Below are 12,939 nucleotides of genomic sequence, written 5' to 3'. Positions count from 1 at the left end.
AAAAATGTCACAATCGGCAAATTTTTAAAAGGCAAAAAATTTAAAAATCGCCAAAATTTTGGAAATTGAAAAACGTAAAATCGGCAAAATTTTGGAAATTAAAATAATGTAAAAATCGGCCAAATTTTGGAGATTGAAAACAATATAAAAATCGGCTGAAAAATCACAAGAGTTTTATGATATTAAATATTTCCGCTTTATTTGCGAACAAAGAGTAGACCTAATTGTTGTTGTAAGAGGACGAAAACAAAACGATAAAGACAAACGGCAAGAGTGATGACGCGCTGATATGTTCTCTATTTCAACTGTCTAATTCTATGCTAAGCTACATTAAGCCTAACTTAACTAGAGCGACGAAGCGAGGCGAATTCGCTCAGAGAGCAACAAACAAAAGCTTTAAGTATTGCGCTCTCGCTTCGCCCTAATTCTTATAACTTCATTTGATACTTCACTAATATCAATCAAATGCGCCAACAACAGCTAATGATAAATGTATTTTAAGAAAAAGAGTAGTTCATACTCTCAAAAAACCTTAAGTATTAAATTCAGCAGAAGTGAGAAAAAAGCCATATCTGGACGAAACTTCAACAAATGCAGGCACAACAACAACAAGAACAACACTAACAACAGATGCAATAACAACATCAGCCGAAGAAAAGAGTAAAAAGAAAAGATGATTAATTTACGCGCCCATCGGTCCATCCACTCCGTCTTCATCGAGGCTCGTCCTGCATATGACCTTTGTCCGCACAGATTGTTTCACAATGGCAGCCGAAACTTAATTTGATTAACTCTGAGTAGGTCTCATCGAGCATTGCCTTTCCGGCTTTCATCAGGAATACCAACCAACTTTCGCATTACCACTCCCAGTGGATAATGTTGTGGCCGGGCTGCTCATCAGCCAACGACGACTTGCTGCCTGCCACAGATATATGTGTATGCGACTTTTAAGTGTTTCACTGAGTTGGTATTTTATTTTATTTTAGTTTATTGGTCGTGCGCAAGCAAATAAACCGGATGAGCGCTGAGTGTTTATGGCGTTCGTAAATCGGCATTAGTGTGCTTAAATGATGTGCTCTGTGAGGATAAATCCGCAATGAACACAATAACAATGCCAATTGAAAAATATTCAATTTAATTAAATTTTGAAACTTCCGTCGGACAACTGCGTGCCAACACTAAAGAAATTCTCCAGGAAATCGCTTAGCACTGGTTACGAATATTAGCGGGACCTTTCGATACAAAACAAATGTTGCATAGATGAAGTAGAATTATTTACTAAGCTGATATGCACCAGGAACCATTGACTTCAATATAAACAAGAAGAAAAGCTCAGACTACTATAATATACCCCTACTGTCTCGTAATCAATTATTAAAATATACCAAATGAATATATATTATTATTAGATTAAATTAAATCTGACGAAATCCGTCATATTATGGCGCAGTAGAGTTGAGCTGTCGAACCGCTGATCGTTGCCACTTCTCGTTATCGTTGTGGATGTTGCGCCATGCGCTGCTGAGGCTGCGCGTTTTTGATGCCGAGACTCGTTGCTACGATTTGGTGCTATGTGTTGCTGAGCCTGCGAAACTCGTCGTCGATCTCCGTCGCTTCTTAGACTGAGACTGCGGATCTTGAATCTTATGCCGCTTCTCGTTGCTGTTTCTGTCGCCTCCGATAGTGCTACTGCACTATAGCCGAGATAGGATCAATAGCCAAAACCCATAAATCAGTTGCTCATTGAGTCTTTTCGTAAAGAGTTTGGAAAAGATACTTATTTGCTGACAACGAGAAACGGTCAACAGTTATTTGCGAGCTCTGAATAAAAATTGAGCTTAATCACAAAGGTAATGTTAATGTTATGATGAAACAATTGTGTGAATTATACTAATTAAATTGAAGATTGAATGCCCATGGTGCATCTAGAGTATGATTTCGTTTCTTCCAAATTATTGAGTAAATTATTCCAAAGGTATCTGAGTTATTTTATAATTTTATTTAAACTTCATTTCGAGTTGTCATTGAATCTAGATCTAAATGACAACTCGATATGAAGTTTAAATAATATTGAAAAATAACTCAGATACCTTGCAAACATAATCTTAGTAAGGTTATCTAGCCGATTGTATAGTCTAGATGTATAGAGCTCAGATTCAGTTGAAATAAAACTACTCCTCAATTTCTCAAGTATGTCGATTGTAAACATTTTTGTAAATATTTTTTAAATATTTTATTTTTTATTTATAGTTCTTCCCGGACAAACATCATCCAGTTGAATCGAACCCTAATCCAAATCCGAATCGAATGACTAAAGATAATAGTCGCCCATAAGAAGAATGAACTGAAGATGTTGCTGCTGTCAAAAATGACTATGAGCATCGTCGATTAGAAGAATGTACTGAAGATGACTATTCGTTTCTTACTTCCGTCGAACTGGGGTTACACTATAAATCAGCATTTCGGCTATGATGGCGATTGCAAACGCTTTCAGCTCTCGTGGATCGGTGTTAGTGTCGGAATTCAGGCCAGCGGCTGCGAAAGCCGCCCTGATGACACGATGATGTACCGCTGAATGCCCATGGTGCCCTGCATCTGGAGTATAATTTCGTTTCTTCTAAATTATTGAGGTAATTATTCCAAAGGTATCTGAGTTATTGTACATTATTATTTAAGCTTCATTTCGAGTTGTCATTGAATCTAGATCTAAATTACAACTCGATATGAAGTTTAAATAATATTGTAAAATAACTCGGATACCTTGCAAACATAATCTTAGTAAGGTTATCTAGACGATTGTATAGTCTAGAGAGTCCAGAGCTCAGAGTCAGTTCAAATAAACTATTTAACTAAAATGCTCGTCAATTTCTCAAGTATGTCGGTTGTGAACATTTTTGCAAATATTTTTTGAAATATTTTATTTTGTTTACTTATAGTTCTTCCCGGAAAAGCATCATCCAGTTGAATCGAACCCCAATCTGAATCAGCATCAATAGAACCCATAAATTGGTTTCTCATGGAGTCTTTTCGTAAAGAGTCGGGAAAAGACACTTATTTGCAGACAACGAGAAACGGTCAACAGTTATTTGCGAGCTCTGATTTTGATTTGAATAAAAATTGAGCTTAATCAGAAAGGTAATGGTATGATGAAACAACAAACAATTGTGTGAATTATACTAATTAAATGGAAGATTGATTTCAGAGCTATTCTTCGAGCTTTAATCTGTTAGATCAGATGCTTACCAAGCCTGTGCCGTCGCGCTTTTAATTCTAGCCCAAGCCTCATCAGAGCTCTGGGAGAATGGTCAGCTTTTAAATCGCGTATAAGTTTTCTTAAAATTTTGTGAACTCCAGATGGTAGATTTGGGATTGTTCTTAACATGAATTGGCAAGCATCGAAAATTGCATCAAACACACCTGCCCTTTTACAAGAGTAAATAGCGTCTCCAATTTTTCTATGTTGTGTATTATGTCCATTGTCTTAGTTTAGGTATTAGGTTTAGAATAATTATTTTCAACGCAAAAATTTAAAAACTATAATAATTTCTATGAATGTGTGAATGTTTTTCTAGAATAAACAATCGTCTATATAACCTTACTAAGATTGTGTTTGCAAAGGTATCTGAGTTATTTTACAATATTATTTAAACTTCATTTCGAGTTGTCATTGAATTTGATAGATCTAGGTGTGTTTATACCCGCTACCCATAGGGTAGAAGGGTATTATAACTTCTTCCAGTTACAGGAAATGTATGTAACAGGTAGAAGGAGGCATCTCCTACCCTATAAAGTATATATATTCTTGATCAGCGTCAACAGCCGAGACGATCTAGCCATGTCCGTCTGTCCGTCTGTGTGTGTGTCTGTCTGTGTGTCTGTCCGTCTGTGTGTCTGTCCGTCCGTCCGTAGATCTCAGAGACTTTAAGAGATAGAGCTATATTTTCGCTATATTTTCGACAGCATTTGTTATGTTTGCACGCAGATCAAGTTTGTTTCAAATTTTTGCCACGCCTACTTCCGCCCCCGCAAATCATAAAAATCGAATAACAAGCGTGATTTTAAAGCTACGAAGTTACGAATTTTGGTATATACAATAATAATTATAGTAGTTATGATTCCTGAAAATTTGGTTGCGATCAGATAAAATTGTCGAAGTTATTAAAGAAATACTTTTGTATGGGCAAAACGCCTATTTACTAAGGGTCTTAGTTGCTTTGGCTGACAATCTGGTATATTGTGCCGTCTTTGGTATATTTTGAATGCGGTACTATATCGATATACCACATATACCACTTGGTATATTTTTAGTATTTTTGAAGTATATTCGGTATATTTTGAGAATAATACCGCAAAATATATTGCTTTTATTCAAATTGGGTATCAGGTATCTCACAGTCGAGTACACTCGACTGTAGCTTGCTTACTTGTTTTATATTATTATTATATTATTTTATTATAACTTTGTGCCGTCAGGAAATGTATGTAACAGGTAGAAGGAGGCATCTCCGACCCTATAAAGTATATATACATACATATTATTATCTCATATAACTTGTTTTTATTTTATGTCATAGCTTCGCTGAGACTGGTCATAGAAATTCTTTCCATGACTGTCTCTTCTTTGAGTGTAATTGAATTATGAGTAACAACAAATTTAGCAATTAATTTTGAAATAATATGTTGCAAATGGTAAATAATTAAAATAAACACAAACAAATTGAATGCTGAAATTCAGGGAATATATTCATATCGGTTGTCTACAATATAGCTGACTAATTTCGACAATAATTTATCGTTTCATTAATATCTTAAATTGAGTGTTAAAGAACTCTTTACCATCTTCTGTTTGAAGATTTTTGGGGAATCCTCTCCCTGATTGAAATATTTTCTCCATGGCCTCAGCAACGTCTTTTGCATTTTTAGACTTTATGCTTCCCCATCCAAATTTTTGAGAATGTGTCTATCACTGTTAGCATGTAGCGCAAGTCTGCCATGAAGGTCTGTTTGATTCATCAACCATTTCAGACTTGCATGATCGGTTATAACTTTGAATGATTGGCCTTCTATATACATACGAAATCGCTTAATGGCTAATACAACTGCCAAGCATTCTAGTTCCGTTGTAGAATAATTTCGTTGTGCTTTGTTCAACTTTTTGACATATAGGCAATGGGTAGTTCGTTGCCTTCTGCATCAAGTTGAGCTAATACGGCGCCGATGTTGAAGCCTCACATTGCACTATGAATGGCAACTCATAGTTGGGATGACGCAAAAACGGAGCAGCACACAGTCTATGTTTTATAGCTTCGAACGCATGTTGGGCCTCTTCATTCCATTCAAATTTCTTTCCTTTTAGCAGCTCTGTTAGTGCAAAGATGACCGTTGAGTACTGGGGAATAAAACGCTGGTACCAACCAGTCATGCCCAGGAATCATCTCAGTTGGCGTCTGGACTGTGGCACCGGAAATTCGGAAACAGCTTGTACTTTCATTGATTTACTCGAAGTGTGCCTTCTCCTACTACATGGCCTAAGTAATCTACTTCTCGTATACCAAACTGACTTTTGGCAACATTTATTGTTAATCCCGCTTTTCGTAATCTATTTGCCACTTCGGTCAGATGTAGTAAGTGGTCTTCAAAGTTAGAGGACATGACCAATAGATCATCTAGGTATACGAATACGTGTTCGTTCATGTCATAGGGAATTACTTGATCCATAAGACGACACATTGTATGAGGTGAGTTACACAAGCCAAATGGCATCCGAGTAAACTGATACAAGGGTCTATTTGGTACCGTAATAGCAGTTTTGGTCGCGCTTCTTTGTCTAGAGGAATTTGACAAAAGGCATCTTTTAAATCGATTTTGGAAATGCACTTAACAGATGGCAATCGACTTAGAAGACCTTCTAAGCTAGGCATGGGATATGCGTCCTTCTTCGTCACTGCATTTAGCTTTCGAGAATCAAGACATAGGCGATCTTTGCCAGGTTTAACAATCAAAACCACAGGCGAGGACCATGCAGAGTTCGAAGCTTCTTCTATTACTCCTAAACTTAACATGCGGTCAATCTCGCCACAAAGTCGCTTTTCTTTAGCTGGAGATATGGGATAGTATCTTTGTTTAATAGGAGTACTATCTCCTGTGTCTATAGTATGTTCAAGAAGTGTTGTTTTTCCTAAGCCGTCCCTTTCGCATGACGGAAAAAATCAACAACTGCTTGTAATCTACGTTTTTGAATTACTGTAAGAGACAATTTGGGTATCGTTTCATTTTCCATTTCAGATTCAGTTACTGCACTAACATAACTAACAGAAATTCCAAATTTATTACAAAAGTCAATTCCGCAAATAACATCTTGCGTGATGGCGCTAACAATTAGAACTCAAACGATTGCTTTGTCGAATTATATTCGATCGGAAGATTAATGGTACCAGCGACCTTTTGAGCAGTTTTAACAAATCCTTTGGATTTACGATAGTTAATATTATTTTCAAGAATAAACTTTGCTAAGTTTCCTCCGATCACGCTTTTATTTGCTCCGCTATCGAGCAAGGCCAAACAACGCTGATCGAGAATGTTGAGGTAAGTAAAGGGTCGTATATCGTTGTCATTATTTACGATAGCTGATATCCTATAAGAATTTAGTACACGCTTTTTCGACCAAAATGTATGCATACGATGAGCAGCACGCGATTTTGGAGATGGGTGTATTTTTCCTAATCGCAAATGATAAGGTATAAAATGTCGATGAATTTGTAAGTCAGGTAAGTTATTCGATATAGCTGGTGGTTGAGAATACTCTAGGAATTTGCTTCTATTTTTAATTGCGGATATCCGCTTTTGGTGGTAAGCGAATACCCTTCTGCGAGTTTTCCTGTTTGGTTTTACATTTTGTACAGTTTGGTTTATATGTGTCAAGTTTTCCACAGCCATAACAAAATATACGACGTGATTTCAGGCAATCCTGGTAACGATGACCAATTTCATCGCAATTCCAGCATTTGAAATTATCAGAATACTTCATAGCATTTACCTCTGCTGATTCTGAGTCTTCATCTTCCGAGCCTAACTCAGGTCTTTTTTCTAAGGCAATCTCATGAATCACTCGGTTGGGGTTATTCGTTCGATTTTGATGTTTAGGCAGTTGTGAGTAGAATTCTTCATGCTTGTGACATTCTCTACGAAGGATAGCTAAATTTGAAATTGGGACATGTAATAGTTCATGTCGAAGATCTGGTTTCAAATTCTGTTTAACATAAGAGACCAATTCGGTATCGGATAGACGAGAATTAAGCGTATCTGCTATGTTCAACATAGCATCCAGATATTCATCGAAAGGTTCATTAAACTTTTGTTTCCTGCGTCGTAAGCTATCTTTTATGTCTTCATCGGTTCTTTGATTTTGGTATCTTTCGCATAAACGAGAACAAAGATTATACCAATTCCTATGATGAGGGCTACGATGAAATCTCCAATAGAAGGTTAACGCTGGACCTGAGAATAGTAAGTGAGCAAACTGATACAACGTATCAAAGTTTCCGCTCAAACAACGAGAGGTCAAGCAATTTATTCGATATATAAAGTCATCGATTGGTATATCAGTTGGTGTACCACTGAACTTAAGATGCCAATTAACAATGGTACTAGAAATTCGGTCAGGCCGATCGAGACTACCAGATATATTTCCTGATTGCCCCAATCCTTCGTTATTCTGATCTGGAATTTCGTTATCCCATTCCAATTGCGGTTCCTCGGAACGAACTATTGGCGGTTGGGCGGCAATATTTAAGTTTCTAAAGGCAAATTCAACCTGATCAGCGATAGTAGCGACTAGTTCCGCTCGAAAGTTATCGAGTGAAGAAGTGATAAGTCCTTGAACTCGTTGTTCAGACACAGCTGGAACGGGTGTGGTTGTACTTCCTGTTGATGCTCGGGGTAAGCGACTTTCTCGCGCAGCATTTTGATGCTGCCTGGAAGTAGGTACATTTTGTTCTAAGCTTGCCCTATGTTGCCAAGAAGGAGATTGTGCTCTTGTTTTTGGTCGATCTCGCGGTTTAGTGCCAGCGGCTCGAGGCATCGCGTGAAATTGGGGTGCTGCAACTGTATGAAGCATGCTTAACCCTTCAGATTGTTCTGAGCCAAAAATATCTCCTATCCTGCACGGCTTTTTGCAAGTTGGACAAGTTTCGCTAGTATTGAGCCAATTGGATATACATTCGGAGTGAAAGTTATGACTACAAGGGGTTTTACTAATTCAAATTCAGACGATTTTAAATCATTGCAAATTTTGCAAAGAATTAATGAACTAGCTGATGCGAGGTTTTCGTGGCTGCGAGTAACCGGCATAACGAATTTAAGTATGAATGTGAACTAGTACGGTATTCGATATTGACAAGGTAATTGACAACAAGTAAGAAAGCTACAGTCGAGTGTACTCGACTGTGAGATACCCTACCCATTTTGAATAAAAGAAACATATTTTGCGGTATTTTCTCAAAATATACCGAATATATTGCAAAAATACTAAAAAATATACCAAATGGTATATTTGGTATATCGACATAGTACCACATTCAAAATATACCATAGACGGCACAATATACCAGATTGTCAGCCAAAGCAACTAAGACCCCTAGTAAGTAGGCGTTTTTGCCCATACAAAAGTATTTCTTTAATAACTACGACATTTTTATCTGATCGCAACCAAATTTTCAGCAATCATAACTACTATAGTTATTATTGTATATACCAAAACTCGCAACTCTAGCTTTAAAATTACGCTTGTTATTCGATTTTTGATTTTCGGGGGCGAAAGTGGGCGTGGCAAAATTTGAAACAAACTTGATCTGCGTGCAAACATAACAAATGCTGTCGAAAAAATTATAGCTCTATCTCTTATAGTCTCTGAGATCCAGTGTTTCATACGGACAGACGGACAGACGGACAGACACACAGACGGACAGACGGACATGGCTAGATCGTCTCGGCTGTTGACGCTGATCAAGAATATATATACTTTATAGGGTCGGAGATGCCTCCTTCTACCTGTTACATACATTTCCTGCCGGCACAAAGTTATAATACCCTTCTACCCTATGGGTAGCGGGTATAAAAATAGGTTTACGATATGCGATAATATAGTGTTCAAGTTTTAAGTTTTAAGTTTGGGACTTACCCTTCAATGCGATTTTAATATAATGCGAAGTGAGTACTAAAAGGCTGAATCTACTTTGATTAGTAACGTATTTGATGAGTGTTTGTGATTGAAAGAGGAACAGATCGATATTAACCAATACTGAACAATTCTCGATTTCAATACCACAACACAATATTGTGTACTGGGCTTAACAATGATTCGGTAGAGGATCGAAATTCATCCAATTCTACAAAAATTTCCTTAATCACATTATTGGCCAGAAAATTGTATTTAGCAGGTTTAATTCATTGATATGTTCTTTTCGCCTGGTCTGCTTCCGACTTTCTCATCAGTAAACAGCCAATCCAGAAGGCAGAAAATTCATACATCTATGTCTTCAATAAAAAGAATGAATATTTTGATGAGAAAATTTTTATTTTGGGGCACATTTTCCATAGGCCTCACACGTTGGGCGCCATTTAATTATGTGACGAACACCACGAGGTTCTACTCGTCTAAGCCTACTCTGTCTAGCTAACTTGCCGGCTCAGTTCAGGGCTGGGGTGGGTCTTTGGCTTCGACTGGGTAGTAAGTCATCATAAATTAAAGTATAGACAGAGTGTAATACTAGGGGAGAGGTTCAGTACTCATTTCGCATTATCTCAAACGCTCGCATATTCAGTGCCCAATTAGAATTAAAAGTTTAACACATCATTGTTTTCTTCTCCATGATATACAGTAATTTAATAAACATACTTCATTTTGTTTATAAAAATTATCTCTAGTTAACAATAGTGCTTGATTTATTGAGCTTTTATTTATCGTTACGTTAATTTGTTTTACTTAAACGGTTGTATTCATGACTTAATAATACGAAAGATAGAGAACCAACACGGAACACACGGAATTGAGAACCTCCCAATCACAACCCCAATCAACTATGTATACAGACATGTTAGCCGTACTTACGCCTGATAACTGATGAATCCGTCGTAGCATATATGCTTGTTGATGTTAGCTGTTAAAGATGATAAAGGGTTATGGTTATCAGGCTATCAAATCCCTATGTACCTCATGTTGGCTGTATAAAAAGTCGAAAAAAATGAGTTAGTCGATTTTGGCAAATACTAAATATAAATTAAATTTAATTTTTCAGTTTTTCCAAACCATGTTGGCACTCTTAGTGCATTTTACGAACGAAAACAATCCAGTGCAGATGGTGCCGGCGTGTTTTTGTGGAGCCGTAGATCTCTCGTCGGAAGATCTACGCTCCTTTGCTCTAGTATCGCCTTCGCTTAGCCGCTATCGAATACCGTTTTGGGAAGGCGAGGATCGCAATGTGCAACACCTATTCCACTCTATGGAGGGTCTAGCGGGTGCAATTGCCAGTGGTATGGCCAATAAGCTGCATAAAATAACATTTTTACCGAAAGATCTAATCAGATTGACACTACTTACCAATCAGTGGCAAAGAGAAAATTTAGCACTTCTAAATTCTCTAATAGAGCCGGCCAATCCACAAATCGACAAAAGAAAACCTTATATGCCAGAATTGTTGGCTTGGTTGCAGTGTTATTTTATATTTATTTTTGCAATTTTTCTTTGCAAATTTTGGTCTGATGTGAACATATGTTCTCAGTGAAAAAGTTGCAAAAGTGAAGATGGCTGCCCTTAGTGAGTGCTCAAAGCATCTCTGTGTGGATCAATGCAATACTTACTCCCCGTTCAATAGACTCAACAGTTGAGCTATGCTAAGTGGAGTTGCCAACTTAATTAAGGCTTTGGCGCATCAGCTGATGCTTTGATTTGTGACAATCAGATGTTTATTTTTTTTTTTTTTTGCAACTTTAATTTAGACAACTACCTCACAGCATTTTTAAGTGAATGTTTGAAAGTGTTGTAAGTCAATTATGATGTGGCGAGACAATTGAAAACAACAACTTTTCTTTGGCCCGCCTAGTACAAATACCACTGTTTAATTGTACAAGATCACAATGGCAAACACTTAAGAGTGCATATAAGGCAACAGAAATAGGCAAGATTTCATTGTATAATTGTATTTACTTTGTTTTGATCGTCTTACATAGCAAGTAGCTTGCATGCATGCGCAAAAGCTCGGAAATTATTATTTCTCCACAGCTACACCACAGACAGGCACCAACACAAGGAAAGATCTTTCTGCGTGGGAGTCGCGACTGTATGTAAGTCTGATTCATTCTAACTAATTGATTTCTTATGAGCTAGAGCTAAAGCTTTCGTTTGCTTGTGGTCCCTCTGACCATAGCGCTGCTACAGCTGTTTGCAGTCCCAGCGGTCAATGACCTTGCGAGACTGGCAATACCATGTCATTTATTTGAGTGACAGCCATCAGCTGATCCACATTTAATTTCAATATAATGTTTGCCTATATTCTGAATGCTAGCAATGCATTCTAAATGAACCAAAATTAGTTAATTTTAACTATCATTTTAGTTTCACTTCATTTATTTCCATTTATTACTTCCAAAATAATTATTTATATTATATTTATGTTAGAACATATTTTATATTTATAGGTTAATTATTTTTAGTATTTAATTATTTATTCTTTCCTTTTTAGCGCTAATCTGTGTGTTAGTCTTAAATTATTTATTTCTTTAGAAAGATTTTCGTCATATTAGAATGCAATCTTACTGGCATATGTTAATAAATTAAGGCCGCTTAATTGAATTTTATTTGGAACCATGCAGATTGTATGAGAATAGAGTGATGCATCAAATCCTGTTTTTGAATTGATCCGTTTGACATGGCTTACCAATGAGTGCACCGTTGCTCCAAGTCGAATGTAGATCATTTTCTCTAGTTTTTTTCAACTTGTTTCATTTTGTCAGGGCAGTTCTCAGCGCCACGGCACTAGATGTAGAAAATAGTAGTTAATGTAATATATTTGTTAAATATGTATATATATGTTAATAATCCAATTTTTGTTAGTTAAATGTTAAATGTATAATAATTGTTTAATGTTAGTATAAACTTTTAGGATATACGTATTTTGTTAGGAATATTAATTAGCGCCCTCTGTGTGTGGGGCTTAGCACAGTGCAGAAAGATTTTCGCGATAGATGCATCTTAAGGCAGCGAATGGCAAAGAATGGGGAGATAAGAATGCATCAAAGTTTAATGTCCGTTTGACATGGCTTAGATTTTTATTTCTTGCTAGTCATTTTTCAGCAAGTCACTTGTTCATTTTGTCAGGGCAGTTCTAACAAAATAGAGGAAAAAATATGTTATATACATATATCGCCAAGTCGACCAAAAGTGACATACATAAATAAATAGTGAACAGTGGAGAAAAGTAGCAAAAATATATTATATATATTTGAGTGAAATCAATCCATGGTACGAGGTGTCTGGCGGTCAGACTGAAAACGCTATGGGGGCCTCCCAAGAATAAAATTAGCCACTTATGTCTCAGTAATGGAGCATATAAACCAACAAACTCGAGCTGGGATGTCAGCTCAAACGTCGGTGGAAGGCGTGACTGCTACCACCGGCGGGCACGGGGAGAGATCCTCTCTGCGTGTCGCCAGCGGTCACACCTCTGATGCGGTGGGAGCAGGCCGAATCAGTTGTAACAACACTGCCACCAAAATTCGAGGTTGGTGTGCGCGGGTGCTGTGGTCTTAACCGACACGGACCAAAAAAGCGCTGCGCCAATTTCTACGGTGGAGGGGAACGTCTTCCCCTTCAGTCACCCCTGCCTATCGCCAGCACCTCCAAGGTTGCGCAGCGGGGCACGGGGGCTGAAGGAGAAGGCCAAA

The 12,939-nt window shown here is 37.4% G+C and overlaps 1 long non-coding RNA gene across 2 annotated transcripts; it reads left to right on the top strand.

Moving 5' to 3' along the window:
* Nucleotides 1-2,125: 2,125 nt before the first annotated feature.
* LOC132797798 (uncharacterized) lies at nucleotides 2,126-3,523 on the top strand. 2 transcript variants are annotated; one of them, XR_009633781.1, is made up of 5 exons: nucleotides 2,126-2,190; nucleotides 2,251-2,630; nucleotides 2,780-2,873; nucleotides 2,937-3,135; nucleotides 3,203-3,523. It is a non-coding gene; the product is annotated as an uncharacterized LOC132797798 (long non-coding RNA). The 2 variants fall into 2 exon arrangements; XR_009633782.1 differs by lacking the exon at nucleotides 2,780-2,873.
* Nucleotides 3,524-12,939: the final 9,416 nt, after the last annotated feature.

Source organism: Drosophila nasuta, unplaced genomic scaffold (genome assembly GCF_023558535.2).
Source record: "Drosophila nasuta strain 15112-1781.00 unplaced genomic scaffold, ASM2355853v1 ctg21_pilon, whole genome shotgun sequence".
Classification (NCBI taxonomy): Eukaryota; Metazoa; Arthropoda; class Insecta; order Diptera; family Drosophilidae; genus Drosophila; species Drosophila nasuta.
Note: the sequence above shows the minus strand (reverse complement) of the source record. Positions and strands in the feature narration are given on the sequence as shown.